The following is a 15,192-nucleotide window of genomic DNA, read 5'->3' on the forward strand; positions in this document are numbered from 1 at the left end:
ATCTTCATGTATTTCAGAAATTGACAGTGTCATGGGGAACTCCAGACATAGATCTGTTCGCTTCTCCACTAAACCACCAGCTGCCAAAGTATTGCACAAAGGGGTTTCATCACACAGCTTGGAAAGTGGATGCTCTGTCTTTCAGTTGGAAAAACCTTCATGTCTATGCCTTTCCACCTCTACCTCTTCTTCCAAAGGTATTACTAAAGGTCAGACAGGACAGGCCAAGGATGATTTTGATAGCTCCAGATTGGCCTCGCAACACTGGTACCCACTTCTAAGGAGTCTTGTAAAGAAGCCTCCATGGCCTTTACCTCTGATTCCTCATCTGTTATCTCAGAAGGACGGTCATCTGCTCAATGTCAAGCTTCAATCTCTTCATCTCACAGCTTGGCATATTCTGTGTTGAAGCATGGTAGGTCTCAGCTTCCTCAACAAGTTTTAAATGTGATTATGGAAGCTAGAAGGCCTAGTACTAGGAGAGTGTACGAGAAAAATGGAAGAGATTTTTATTTTGGAGTACAGCAAAGAATTTGGAGATTTCAGAGCCTAATTTGAGTGTGGCTCTTCAATATCTTACTGAATTATTGGACAAAGGTTTGTCTTTCTCTTCCATAAAGATTCATGCTGCAGCAATTTCAGCTCACTATGATTGTGACCCACCTTTGTTTTCGCATCCTTTGTTCAAGCAGTTTCTTAGAGGGGCAAAGAATATAAGAGAGCTCCTACTCCTGCTTGGGATCTCAATTTTGTGTTGGAAAAACTTACTCTACAACCTTTTGAGCCTGCAGCTACTGCTGAATTGAAATATTTGTCATGGAAGACTGCTTTTCTGTTGGCTATTACTTCTGCAAGAAGGGTGTCTGAGTTGCAGGCCCTTATGGCAGTAGAGCCCTTTTGATTTTCCATAAGGACAGGGTATCATTACGCACTAATCCTTCCTTTATGCCTAAGGTGGTTTCTAGTGTGGCTTTAAACCAAACTATTCATTTGCCTACTTTTTGCAGATCCTCAAAATAAAGGGGAAAAGATTTTGCACACTTTAGATGTACACAGGCAATTGCGTTATTATTTGAGCAGGACTAAAGATTTTAGGCAGTCTCAGCAGTTACTTGTTTCTTTTGCTTTAAGTTCACAGGGCAAGCCTGTGTCAAAACAAACTATTTCTAGGTGGATTGGCTTTTGCATTGCATTTTGTTATTCCCATCATGGCAAAGAGGTTCCAGCTGGGATTAGGCCTCATTCCACTAGGGCTACTGCCACTTCAACAGCATTTCTAAGGGGTGGCAACTAAGGATATTCTGGAAGCAGCTACTTGGAGTTCAGTGCATACTTTCTCTAGGCATTATCACCTGCCTATATACTCTAAGACTAGAGCTGGTTTTGCCACAGCTGTTTTACAAGGCATGTTGTCAGCTCCTGCTACTTTATAATTTGCCAGCCTCCCTTACCTCTGCTTTGGGATTCTACCCAATTGTCAGGACTGCAGCAAGGGAAGACGAAGAACATAGTACAGTTTTGTACCTACCATAAATGTAGATGTTCGAGGATTCCCTTGCTGCAGTCCAACTCCCTCCTTCCCTCTGTGTTTCAGGGTGGTTGTGTAGGTGAGTTTCCATGCTTATATTTTTGTATATATTACTATATATATTGTACATGTTTTTGGTGCAGGTTGTTTTTGGGACTTGTCTTTTTGGGTCTTCTGACATCTGGGGCAAGAAAAGACTGAGGAAATGGCGTCGGTCATGCGCATTAGTACCCTGACGTACTGACGTCAGTCTAAGGCGCCATGACCGACGTCAGCCTTATACTCTGGTATTCGGGCCGACTGGGACGCGGACTATACCCAATTGTCAGGACTGCAGCAAGGGAATCCTCGAACATCTACATTTATGGTAGGTACAAAACTGTACTTTCTGTAAATTCTGCATGGGATAGGACAATTTTCAGTTTTGGACATTGCTGCTTTGAGCATCATCTGTAACTCACATCTTAGTACACAGGTGCCCTTGCAATTATTCTTTAAGAGAGGGTCATGTATATCTCCACTTAAGATGGATGACTGTATCTTGTCATCTTTTTTCCAGAGAAAGTATACTGCAGTGCATCTCCCAAGTGCTTCATTTGTTCCTGATATTAGGAGTCACAGTGTCTGGTGTTTCTTTGGGCTATCCCAGGAAGTCAGGCTTTTGGGCTTGAACATGCATAGATTGTTTTGGTCATAGTTTTTTCCTCCTAAAACATGATTACTGCTTGAACCTTTCTTCTTCCAAGTACAAGAAAAAGAATCTTTGTGAGCTCCACTCTTGAGCAAGGCTCTGGGCTTTATGGTGTTTTCATTAGTAACTGTTTCTTTGATTATACTTCACGACACCAGTATTCTGAGATCTAGGACTACTATGTAATCTGCAGGTGGATATCTTTGGAAAAACATTTCTGAGTTTCTCCAGTGTCGAGAAAGTGACTGCATCTGCACAGAGTTGAAGTAGTTGCTGAATCTAGCCAGACTTCACAGAGAAACTTCATATTTCCCCAGTGTTTCAGTACAGACACTGTAGATGCTTCAAGTTTGTGATGTGGGATCCAAGTTTACTAAGAGTTAGAAAAAGTCCTCGTAGTCCTCCTTGGCGAGAGAGAGAGAGAGATGTTCTTTGCTTAGATCATTGTGGAAATAATCCTGACTACTTGGACAGATGTACTTCATGTTTCCCTGTTGCAGTCATTACATTTGTGTAATCTGCTGGCAGGTTGCCCTCAGTCGGCCTGAATTCCAAAGTATTGGGTCCTGCGTCAGTTGCTGTCTCCTCTTCCATGACGTCAGGTCGTCAGGGGTATAAAACATGCAGCCAACGCCATTTTCTTTAGTCTTTGTTGCCGCTTGGTGCCCGAAGCAGAAGCATTTCGCAAGTGCCAGTCGGCCGACTACTGAAATATTCGCGTTTGAGTTTCAGAACCGAAGTCTTCAATAAAGCTAAGTACCCCATTGGGGAAACTTTTTTCTTCCTTTTTACCGATGTCAGAAAAAGTTAATAATTGTATTACTTGTGGAAAGCAAATACCTCATAAGTATTTCCATTTATACTGTATTCCTTGCCTAGGCCCCGATCATAACATGCCTGGCTGTCGGTTTTGTGCTAGATTTAGCCAGCGCACTATTAAGCGTCGGTACATTTTTGCATCTAAGTATTTTGGAAACAGATTTAACTACCCAGAGATGTCGTCGAATAGCAATCCGACTACCGGAGTACATAAAAAGCGCAAAGAAAAGGACAGAGAAAGGCAGTCGAGATCCATAACCGACGACGAAGCTTCTCCTGAGCCAGTCGCCGATTCTCCGGTACTCATTGAGCCACTTTCGCAGCCCCTGGTACCCGCTACCTTTGAGTCGCAGGCCTCTACTGACACCCATGTGGAGTCCGGCATGCTGCAAGATACTCAAGGTATTGGACCGACGGATATATCTCCCTCAGATGGGTCCGGAGCCGCTGAGCAGGCACCGGCCTCTGAGGGTGTATTTAGACCTCAACAGTTTTATATCAAACCAACGAAAGCTGCAAAACCAAAGGCAGACACCTTCAAAAACTAAAAACACGATGCCTGAGCCATGTGCACAGGCCTCTATGCCTAAAAAACAGATGATCAAAATGGCTGAAGACCTTATTACCTTGATCAGGGGTATCCCCCTCCAGATAATAGGCCCAGGCAAGACACTGACTATGAATCTTCAGATCAGGTTTCTATTTCTTCTGATCAGGAATTATCTTTACCTCCCTATGAGGATTCTGATACTGAAGAGTCTGTTCCATCTACATCTCCTCCTGATGATTATTCATTTGAAGAAACCTTGCATACTTTGAGGGAACATTTTCACTGGGAGAGTCAAGACTTCTGAGAATCAAAAAAGAGGCTCAGGGATTTCCTCCTCCTCCCTCAGCACAAGCCTTTAGCCATTCCCCCTGTGTTAGACATTGTGAATGATGTTTTTACGGAGTCAAGCCTGACCCCTGACTCTTTACCTCCGGCTCCCAGTAAGCCTGACAGGTATTACAGAGTCCCTGACTCTCATAAATTTTTTATTTAGAAGCCCTGCTGCTGATCCTGAAACTATTTCACAGGGTCCAAAGGGAGTTAAGGCCTCAACATCAAAGAACCCTACCCCCCTCCGACAGAGATTCAAGGGCGCTGGACAGATGGGTAAAAAAGGTTTATACATCTGCAGCCTTGGCAATTAGGGCCTTAAACTGTCAGTTTCATATGCTTAAGTACCAACAACATGTTATGGGATTGCTAAAACAGAAAATGATGTTTTTCAGAATGTGCAGAAAATAAGGAATTGCAGGAATTATTGCATGCAGCTGAACAAGTTGGAAAGCATACTTTGCAATGTGGTTTTGATTCTTTAGAGGCCTCCTGCAGGGCCGCAGTTACTGGATCTGTGATTAGGAGGCATGCCTGGTTAAAGGAACAAAATTTGCCTGATCATGTTAAAGCTAAACTGCTAGATGCACCTTTACAGCATGATTCTCTGTTTGGTATTAAGGCAGAAGAGGTTTTAAAGAAAATGGAAGACAAAGCTAAGTCTATGCAAACTGTTAAAGATTTCTTACAAGTGCAGCCACCTAGATTCAGTAGACACTGGCCTACAAAAAACTGGTCCTGTCCTGTGTCAGACAGAGCTCAAAGGGGCAAATCCAGACGCCCTAAGGGTTCCAGGTACCAGGCTCAAGACTCATACAGGTCAAAACAATGGGGCACATCCACCTCCAAATCTGGGGGAGATAAAGCGCAAACCTACAGAAAGCAATCCCAATGACTTCCCTCTGCCTACACCAAGCACTTATCTGTTGGCAGCACCCATAGGGGGAAAATTTGCACTTTTTGCTCAAAATTGGCAATTAATAACCCAGGACAAGTGGGTACTGAACACAGTATCACAGGGATACAGATTCCATTTCTACACTCTACCATTGACAAATGGTTGGCCAGACCTGCCAAAAAACCAATGGGCAGAGGCACAGAAACATGTTATGTCCCTCATAGATATGGGGGCCATTCAGCCAGTACCAGAACAGGAAAAAGGACAAGGTTTTTACTCAAGACTGTTCTTGGTACCGAGAAAGTACAAGGCCTGGCGGCCAATACTGGATTTATCGATTTTGAATACATACCTGGACATTCCAAAATTCAAAATGCTCACCTTGCAACAGCTTCTGCCCATGCTGGGCAAGAATGCTTGGCTAGTGACTTTAGAGTTAAAAGAGGCATACCTGCATGTCCCAATAAGACAGTCGTGCAGAAGATACCTCAGATTCAAGGCTGGCTTAATGCATTACCAATTCTCTGCACTGCCCTTTGGCTTATCTACTGCGCCCAGGGTCTTTACAAAGTACCTGGCACCAGTAATTGCATTTTGCAGACAAAGAAGTATTCAAATATATCCTTACTTGGATGACTGTCTCATTCAAGCAGAGAACAAAGACACTCTTCTACGACACCTGGCATTTGTGAAAAGGCTTCTAGCATGCCTAAGGTACACAATAAACGAAAAGAAATCACAACTGGTACCCTCTCAAAGGATAACATTCCTGGGTGCAAGCTTGCATACAACTGCCCAGATGGCTTACCTCACGCCAGACAAACAAAGGCAACTGACTACTTACTTCAAACTGATGGCAACAAAAACCCAGTCTTCTGCAAGACATATTCTGCAGGCTCTGGGTTTCATGGCATCCTGCATCCTACTAATTCCATATGCAAGACTGCATATGAGGAAACTTCAGTGGTACCTAAAAAGTTTATGGAGTCAACGCTCGCACAGTCTGGAAACAATGATTCCTCTCATCCCCTGCCTGCAACAGGAATTTCTATGGTGGGCAAAGGCCTGTCACCAAAACATGGGACGGCCCTTCACTCTACCCCCTGCCAGCCAAACCTTAACAACATTGATAACCACACACGGAACTCGAAACCAACAAATCCACAGTAAATAATAAACAAGTCCACCATGAAAGTCACTAAGAATGTAGGTGAAACAGCAACTTGTACAGTAAACTGGTACTTTATTAAAATAACAGTAGGTTAAGCGCTTTCATCTAAAAATACCTTAGACTTCATCAGAGAGTTTCATTAGAAGCCTTAACAACAGACACATCAGATTATGCCTGGGGGGGCCCACATGGCAGGAAGATGCTTTCAGGGCATATGGGCACCAAATCAAATGCATCTACATATCAACCAGAAAGAGATGCTAGCTGTTCAAAATGCCCTAAAAGCCTTCAAGGACTTAGTTCATCCAGGACAACTATTGATAAAGACGGATAACACCGCAGTCATGTGGTATATAAACAAGCAAGGGGGCACACACTCATACCCCTTTGCAGATTAGCCATGGCACTGTGGGACACATCTTTGACCTACCAAATAAATCTTCAAGCTCAATTCCTGCCAGGAAAACAGAACACCTCTGGCAGACGATTTAAGCAGAAAACTTATGAGTCCTCACGAGTGGAAACTAAATCCACAAGTATTCAGCATGATAACAGAGAAATGGGGGAGCCCAGACATAGATCTGTTTGCCTCTCCTCAAAATTATCAATTGAAAAGATTTTGCACAAGGACTTATCACAGACAAGCATGGAAAGCGGACGCCCTATCCTTCAGTTGGAAAAACCTGTCAGTTTACACCTTCCCTCCTCTGCCTCTTCTACCCAAGGTCCTCCTAAAAGTCAGGCAAGAGAAGCCAAAGATGATAATTGCCCCGGACTGGCCCCGCCAGTACCGGTACCCAATCCTAAGGAACTTGTCTCAATACCCAGCTTGGACCTTGCCTCAAAGACCACAACTACTGTCCCAGCAAAACAATCATATCCTGCACAATCAACTACAGACTCTGAACCTGGCAGCATGGGTAATCATGTAATCATACGAACGGCACCTCTCAGTAAAGCTGTGATGGATGTAATTTTGGAAGCTAGAAGGCCTAGTACTAGAAAATCTTATTCTGACAAATGCAGGAGATTCTTTGCTTGGAATCAAGAACAAGGAACTGATACAGCAGAACCATATATTCCTCAGATATTACAATACTTAACTGAGATGCTTGACAAAGGCCTATCTTTCTCATCAATCAAAATCCATGCCTCTGCCATTTCGGCTCATTACAATACAGAGCCACCAATCTTTTCTCATCCTTTACTAAAGCAGTATCTTAGAGGAGCCAAAAACCTAAGGCCTCCCAGAAGATCACCATTACCTGCATGGGACCTCAATTATGTGTTGGAAAAGCTCATCCTGCCTCCATTTGAAACAGCCGCTACCGCTGATATAAAGTTCTTATTTATAAGTAGTACTAGGCTAACTGCCTTTGTGGGCCATTTTAAACCTAGTCAGTTACCCCATGTGAGAATCAAACCCTGCACCTTGTGTTTCTAAGGTAAACACCTTGACCATTATGCCACCCTCCCACCTCTCAGAACTCTCAGAGAGAGGGCATTTTGTATTTCGTCTTTGACCTAACAAGAGCATCCACTCACCACTTCTGCCTGCTTGTTGTTCTGTAAGTAAGTTTTTAGGGCATAGTAACTATTTTAAATTCAGATAGAAATATAGTAAAGTATAGCCTAGATGTTTTATTTATTTGAGACTGGCCTGCAATGTTGTTTTAAATATTTCCTGTGACTTTGAACTCTGGTCTAGCTAATTACTTGCTGAGTATTGTCTAGTTCTTTTATTTATGAAATATATTTAAACCTTTCAATTGTGGCTGGCCTGTTTAGAGATATTTAAGCTCTTAGAGTACCTGTATATCTATTTGGTGACACTGTACAGGCCACTCCTAATACCCTGGCTCTTGGTCCAATTACCGTTTGGATTAATAGTAGCACTACACAGTAGGTTTGGCCACCCTTTGCTAAGGGCCTTAAAGTAGATAAGGGATTCTGGTGGCAGTGGTAACTACCTTAGAGCCTGGGGAGACGAGGGCATAGCTAGCAAACCTGTGCCAGCCTTTCCCAGGTGTGTGTGTGTGTGTGTGTGTGTGTGTGTGTGTGTGTGTGTGTGTGTGTGTGTGTGTGTGTGTGTGTGTGTGTGTGTAACAAAACTCCAAGAGTGTGTATGTCAGCTACTTGGGCATGGACACGAAGCACTGGTTGGACAGCGAAAGTGTTGGAGGACTTGGCTTGGAACCCTGGCTAAGGACTCAGCTCTATAGCTGTGCCAGTGGAGAGTCTTATTGGGGACCTGGAGAAAAAGAGAGAAACCAGCCCCAGACTGACTATGATCTCTGTGCGCTCTTAAGGGAAATTGCACTTTACTATGTGCGTACTTGTCATCCTCCCAGTGTATACGTCCCCCATTGTTGCCAGTGGTGAAGACTGAGGCTTCTTGATTACTGGGCCAGTGCAGGGACATCACAAAGCTGTACAGAAGAAATGCCAGGCATTTATACAAGACAAATTAAAATAAAAAAAAAAAAAAATTAGCAACCAGAGGTGTCATTATTAGTCCTGGTTAAAAAAAAAAAAAAAAAAGATTGTGAAAACCATGACAGTCGTGCATTGCAGAGGGAAGGCCCTAAATGCCATGCCTTCAAACAATGCAGTAGTGCAATAACAACTGTTCCAAAAAGGGTGTGTATTCAGTTTATGTAGTCCTGTCAAATCCTCCTGATATGGAAGACTGCTGGAGAAAAAACAAAAAAAGACAGCTATCTACACTGTTAGAGAGTTAAAAAAATATTCTAAGGACCAAACATTATATTTGTTTACAATGTCTTACAATATCCACAAATGTTTCATACTTGATTTAAATATCCCACAACATGCCTAGCATGGTGTTAACCTTGATTTAAAAGTGATCAGTGTAATGTAATGTAATGCATGTCATGTCACGTAGGTACTTGCATATGTACATTTTACACATTTAAAAAAGTAGTTTTGTAAGTAAACCTACCATTAAAAAGAAGTTATGTACTCACTATAATGTTCCTTCTGAGTAGTTACACTTCATCTCTCTGCAACCTGTGGGCACTCGGATCGCCATCTGACCCAAGCCGGCAACCCCCCAAGCTCCCCCCACCCACAACCATCTCCCACCCTCCCTCAGATCGAGCCCAGCACTACTCACACCAATCAGCAACTCAGTGTTACAATAAACCATGAACAGGCTTGGGGGAAGGAAGGTGGGACGGTTGCAGAAAAATGAAGTGTAACTACTCAGATGGAATGTTATGGTGAGTACATAACTTCTTTATCATGGAAGACAGCTCTGCTACTAACAATTACTTCAGCAAGAAGAGTTTCAGAGCTACAGGCCCTCATGGCTATAGAGCCTTTTATCATTTTTTACCCAGACAGGGTGTCTCTGAGGACAAATCCTACTTTTATGCCTAAGGTGGTTTCCAGTGTGGCTCTTAACCAAACAATTCATCTGCCAACTTTTTATCCAAATCCGCAGAACAAAGGGGATAGAATTCTGCATTCCTTGGACATACACAGGCAGCTAAGATTCTACTTGAGCAGGACAAAAGCTCTAAGATAAACTGAGCAATTACTAGTGTCATATGCTGCAGGATCAGAAGGAAAGGCTATTTCAAAGCAGACAATTTCAAAGTGGATAAGCCACTGCATCCGTTTCTGCTACTTACAACATGGTAAACCTGTGCCCAAGGACATTAGGTCGCATTCCACCAGAGCGGCAGCTGCTTCAGCAGCCTTTCTCAGAGGAGTAAAAACCAAAGATATTCTAGAGGCTGCTACTTGGAGTTCTGTTCACACCTTTACAAAGCATTACCATTTGCCTCTCTAAGTCCAGAGCAGGCTTTGTCACTGCAGTGCTGCAGGGCCTTATAGCTGCACCTAATGCTGTTTAGCTCCTTCCTCCCAACCATAGCTTTGGGATTCTACCCACATGTAATGACTGCAACAGTGAAACACGAAGAACATAGTACTTTCAAGTCAGACCAGATGTTGGACCTACTGCAGCAAAGTACAGTTGTGTACACTTACCATAAATGTAGATGCTCGAGTGTATTCACTGTTGCAGTCCAGGTTACCCTCCCGCCATCCCCCTGTCATTCTACAGTTTATGAACACAAATAGTGGCAAGCCCTTACGTGCTGACAAGTCGAGGAACCAAGAACCGGTAATCTTACGGTTAAATAATCACTTTCACAAAGGTGTTAGTCCGGAAACCACCAAATAATGAATGTAGAATACTGTTGCAATGAAAACTGAATGCAAATTTTATTTAACAAAAAGTAGCGTTTTCGCTGTAGACAAATCCACTGCTTCCTCAGAGACAAGTTTAAAAATAGCCGCCAAAAGCCAGGCTATTTAAACACACGTACTAACGTAAATTTGCATAAAAGCTCAGTTAAAGCAACAGAGTATCTAACAATAGAAAACTCAGTGCTGGCTACCAGTTATTTAAATAAATAAAGTCTTCCTTATTTAAATAATAATTAATAATAATACATAATCTTATACAATACTAAAAACACTTCAGCAAGCCGCTATCTAAGTAACAAGATGCCCCCAAATAAAAAGATAAAAATATGAATTAATCTATAAATAGTGCTAGTTCTATTTAAATATTAGTAATAACTCAGTTCTATGAATCAACACCATTAAAAGTTGATCATCCATCACTATAAAAACAGTAGTTAATATAAATGAGAAAGTAAAAAATATGTATGTGTATGCAAAAAACAAAATGATGAAATATTATCTTACCAGTTCTCTTCGTATAAATTAGACTTGTCTCGTAATGAATTTAACGTTTAAATTTAAAAGTAATAAATATATATTCCATTCAAAATAATTAAGAAATTAATAAAAAAGTTAGAACAGTTGTAGACAGAAAAGTAAAATAAAATACAATACTAACAATACAACTTAGAGTCAAGACAAACAATAATATTTTTTATATTTTAAGATGTTTTTCTAAAATAAAACCAGGCTGTTCTCCCATGGAGGAAGTTATCTTCTATAACTTCTCATTTTCAATACACATGAGATGTTACAGTGCTCGTTTAACCCAGGGTAGGAGAAAGAATCAAGCAAGAGCTGCCATTCCAGCTCCCTGTTTTCTAATAGTAATGTAACTGGTCCTCCTCTTTCCGGACTTAAAACCTGGTCAATTGCCATAAAATAAAAACTGTGCCCCTGGTTCTTAATAATGTGCTTTGCTAACGCATTCTCTTTTTTCATCTTCCTTATTGCATAGACATGCTCATACAGTCTGTCTCGCAGTCTACGATCGGATTTACCGATGTAGAATGCTTCACAACAATTACATATCGCCAAATAAACTATTGATCTAGATTCGCAATTTAATTTATGGACAATTTTATACTTCTTTTTCCTTATTACAAATGAGCTAGACGCTTTAATTAAGTAGCAATAATTACAAGCCCCACATAGATGTGAGCCTTTAACTCTAATTAAACTATCAGGTTTCTTATTTCTCTCTAGGAGGGTTTTTAAATTATTACCTCTCCTATAAGTAATCCTAGGTTTCATACCTAATTTATCGAATAATTGTTCATTATTGGAAATAAAATACCAATTTTTAAATAATATAAATTTAATTTCCTTTGAGTCAATGCTATATGTAGTGATAAAGCTGCTTTCAAACCCATGCCTTGTTTCAACTGTAGTACCTAATGTAGCAATTTCCATACCAGGACTAACAACACTTCCTTCAAAGTCTCGGTTAGAGGCTTGAGGCAAAGTAATTTTGTGAAATAGGAGGGGGTGAAAATGACCATTAGATCTTATATTCATAACCTCATCTAATAATTCATTATAAAGAGCCTGGGGATATTCCCTATTAGTGAACATAACTTCTTAATGTTTCACATTCCTCCAGAAATGCGTCCTCCCTACTGCACATCCTTGATGCCCGAATTAACTGGCCTTTAATGATCGCTTTCTTTTGTTTGAATGGGTGGCAGCTTTTGTAATGTAGGAATGAGTTGCAGTAGGTTGATTTCCTATGAATCTTATATTCACCCTTAATGGGATCTTTATGAAGCTTTACATCTAAATAGTCAGTATCCACTTCTGAAAATTTCGATGTAAATTTTAAAAAGGTAGTTGTTTCATTAAGTGAATCAACAAAGCTTGTTGCCATCGCACTATCACCATTAAAAAGGATAAATATATCGTCAAGGTACCTTATGTAGAATTTCACATATTCCATTCTATTTAAGTTATTCAATAAATAGGTTCTCTCCCAGTAAGCCATGAATAAGTTGGCAACACTGGCTCCACAAGGGGACCCCATTGCCACTCCTTGTTTCTGCAAATAGTATTTCCCATTGAATGTAAAGTAGTTGGATGATAATATAATATCAAGTAGTTGAACTACTACATCAATCTCTCTCCTAGGGGCCTTCAAGTTGATTAACATTAATGAAATCCATTTAATGGCTTCCAGGTGAGGGATAGATGTATAAAGGTCAACAGCATCTATGGTAAGGAAATTAAAGGAATCACAGTATTCAACATTGTGAATTTTCTCAAGGAAGGACCAAGAGTCCTTACAAATTTGAGATATGCCTTTCAAGTATTTAGATAGTATATTTTCCACTAACTGTGCACATGGATATGTAAAGGATAGACGACTGTCAATAAGGGCACGTAATGGTGGATTAAGCTTATCTTTGTGAATCTTTGGGATACCAAAGATAACTGGTGTTTTTGGCATGGAGATATCTATATAATTGTAAGTGTCCATGTCAATACTTCCTTCAATAAATAAGTCCCTAAAGTAGCCCCTATTCCTAGCATATGAAATATTCATTTCATTCAAAGATGAAATATTATAAGCTGGCCCACTAAGTACTGATTCCATTTTGTCAGTGTACATGTAGTTGTCAAAAATTACAAGGCCACCCCCTTTATCCGGTTTGGCCACTCTAACAGGAGCTTTACATAGTAATTCAAACACCTGTAGTTGGTCTTCAGTGATGTTATGTTTAGGGATGTTGTACCGTGACTTGGGAGAAGATGCCATAAACCTAAGGTCCAGCTCACATATTTTCTCAAAAAGTAATAATTCAGTGTACAAAGGTGGATTATAAGTACTAGCTAATTTTAAGCTTGAATCCTTACCATAGTCACTGTTATTAAACATAAGATTCAAATTTAATTTTCTTACGAAACATTTAAGGTCAATAAGAGTCTTAACAAGGTTACATCTTGAAGTGGGAACAAAGGTATTGCCTTATGCTAGTAATTCTATCAGGCAAGGGGAGACATAAAAACTAGAGAAGTTATAGATTGTAAAGTCACCCTTGGCATTAGTCAAAATCTTTAAATCTGGGACTCCTATAGAATTGGAGACAGTCACAGATAGTGAAGTTACTTCCAATTGTTGTTCCAATTCTTCTTGTAATACTGTCGGAAGTTCGATTTGCCTAAAAAATGCCCAGAAGGGTGATCGTGGTTTTGATTAACATCAATGTTTTGTTGCCCACTCCTTGTATTATGAACTTTAGTCTTATTACTACGTCTAGGTACATCATTGGCCTGATGATTTGAGGGTTCTTCCATGATGTCAAAGTCATTATCATTAGGTGTGCGAGGTTGGTTTACTTCATTACCCCTCACAACTCCCGTACTATTAAAGCAGGCATTATGGAAATTCTTAAGTTTTGGATAAGCTGAGTTAGTTGAATAACTCAGCCTGTCTCTTACCAGTTTTTTGTTCTTATTAGCTTTGAGTTTTTCTACCAAAGCATCTATACTCGTAAAAATTCTGGTATAATCATATTTATATCTCTCAAAGTATAAATCTTGTTTCAGACTAGTGTCCAGACCATTAACTTCTTCTATAAGTTTGGTTATCTGGATGTTGTAATGTTTAATAATCAATTCTAATAGTTGTGCCCCTTGATTATCAAATAAAAGGCAAAGTTCACTGTAAAAGTCAGTGTCACTAAATAAACCAGTCGGGCAAAAATTAGAGCGTAGCTCTTTAGGAACAATTTTCTCTGATAGACATTGGTGGAAATAAGAAACTTCTAGTTGAAGCTTTTTCAGTTTCAACAATTTACCATCAAAGTCTTTTAAATTGTCAGAGATGGAATTTGCACTTACTGTCGTTACTTCCGTCCCCCTGGCCGGTTGTTCCTGCTGGTTACCAAATAATAAATTCTCGGTGTTGTTAATCCAAACACCGAAGTTTGGAACTCCAATAAGCCCTGGGGGCATTGGTAAGGAAGGTAAAGTCGATGGTGAAGAAGTTCTTCCCATGGGCATCTTGCTAGTGCAGGTCGAGCTCTGTGTATCTATAGGTGTACCCTGGTTGTTAAAAGGTTGACCCGGAGGTATGCCAAATGAACTCGATCCAGAGTTCAAGCCAATAATGTTAAAGGAAACCCCATCCTGTGAGGTTTGATGAGGCAAAACATGTGATGGTGTGGCACTTGCTCCTACACTTGGTGGTAAATTGACGCGTTTATCCAAAGCGTCCAGTTTAATGGTAATAGAATCAATTCTTGAAGTCAAAGCACGAAGGAGAGAGGCCAAGTCACTCTGATCTTCCATGTTAACATTATTATCAGTTACGAAAATCTCAGGACTTGTCGGACTTAAAGGGCTGCCAGCTGCCATACCCCAGAAAAGACAAACAAGTTGCAAACCGATAAAGAACACAAATAGTGGCAAGCCCTTATGTGCTGACAAGTCGAGGAACCAAGAACCGGTAATCTTACGGTTAAATAATCACTTTCACAAAGGTGTTAGTCCGGAAACCACCAAATAATGAATGTAGAATACTGTTGCAATGAAAACTGAACGCAAATTTTATTTATCAAAAAGTAGCGTTTTCGCTGTAGACAAATCCACTGCTTCCTCAGAGACAAGTTTAAAAATAGCCGCCAAAAGCCAGGCTATTTAAACACTGCATTAACGTAAATTTGCATAAAAGCTCAGTTAAAGCAACAGAGTATCTAACAATAGAAAACTCAATGCTGGCTACAAGTTATTTAAATAAATAAAAGTATTCCTTATTTAAATAATAATTAATAATAATACATAATCTTATACAATACTAAAAACACTTCAGCAAGCCGCTATCTAAGTAACAAGATGCCCCCAAATAAAAAGATAAAAATATGAATTAATCTATAAATAGTGCTAGTTCTATTTAAATATTAGTAATAACTCAGTTCTATGAATCAACACC

The 15,192-nt window shown here is 40.3% G+C and overlaps 1 protein-coding gene across 11 annotated transcripts in view; it reads left to right on the top strand.

The window, feature by feature from the left end:
• The window catches only part of BRD8 (bromodomain containing 8), a 1,923,539-nt gene that overhangs the window by 1,343,061 nt on the left and 565,286 nt on the right, over window positions 1–15,192 (top strand). The window lies entirely within an intron of this gene.

The sequence above is a fragment of the Protopterus annectens genome, chromosome 4.part0 (assembly GCF_019279795.1).
Source record: "Protopterus annectens isolate FY-2018-M chromosome 4.part0, PAN1.0, whole genome shotgun sequence".
Lineage (NCBI taxonomy): Eukaryota > Metazoa > Chordata > Ceratodontiformes > Protopteridae > Protopterus > Protopterus annectens.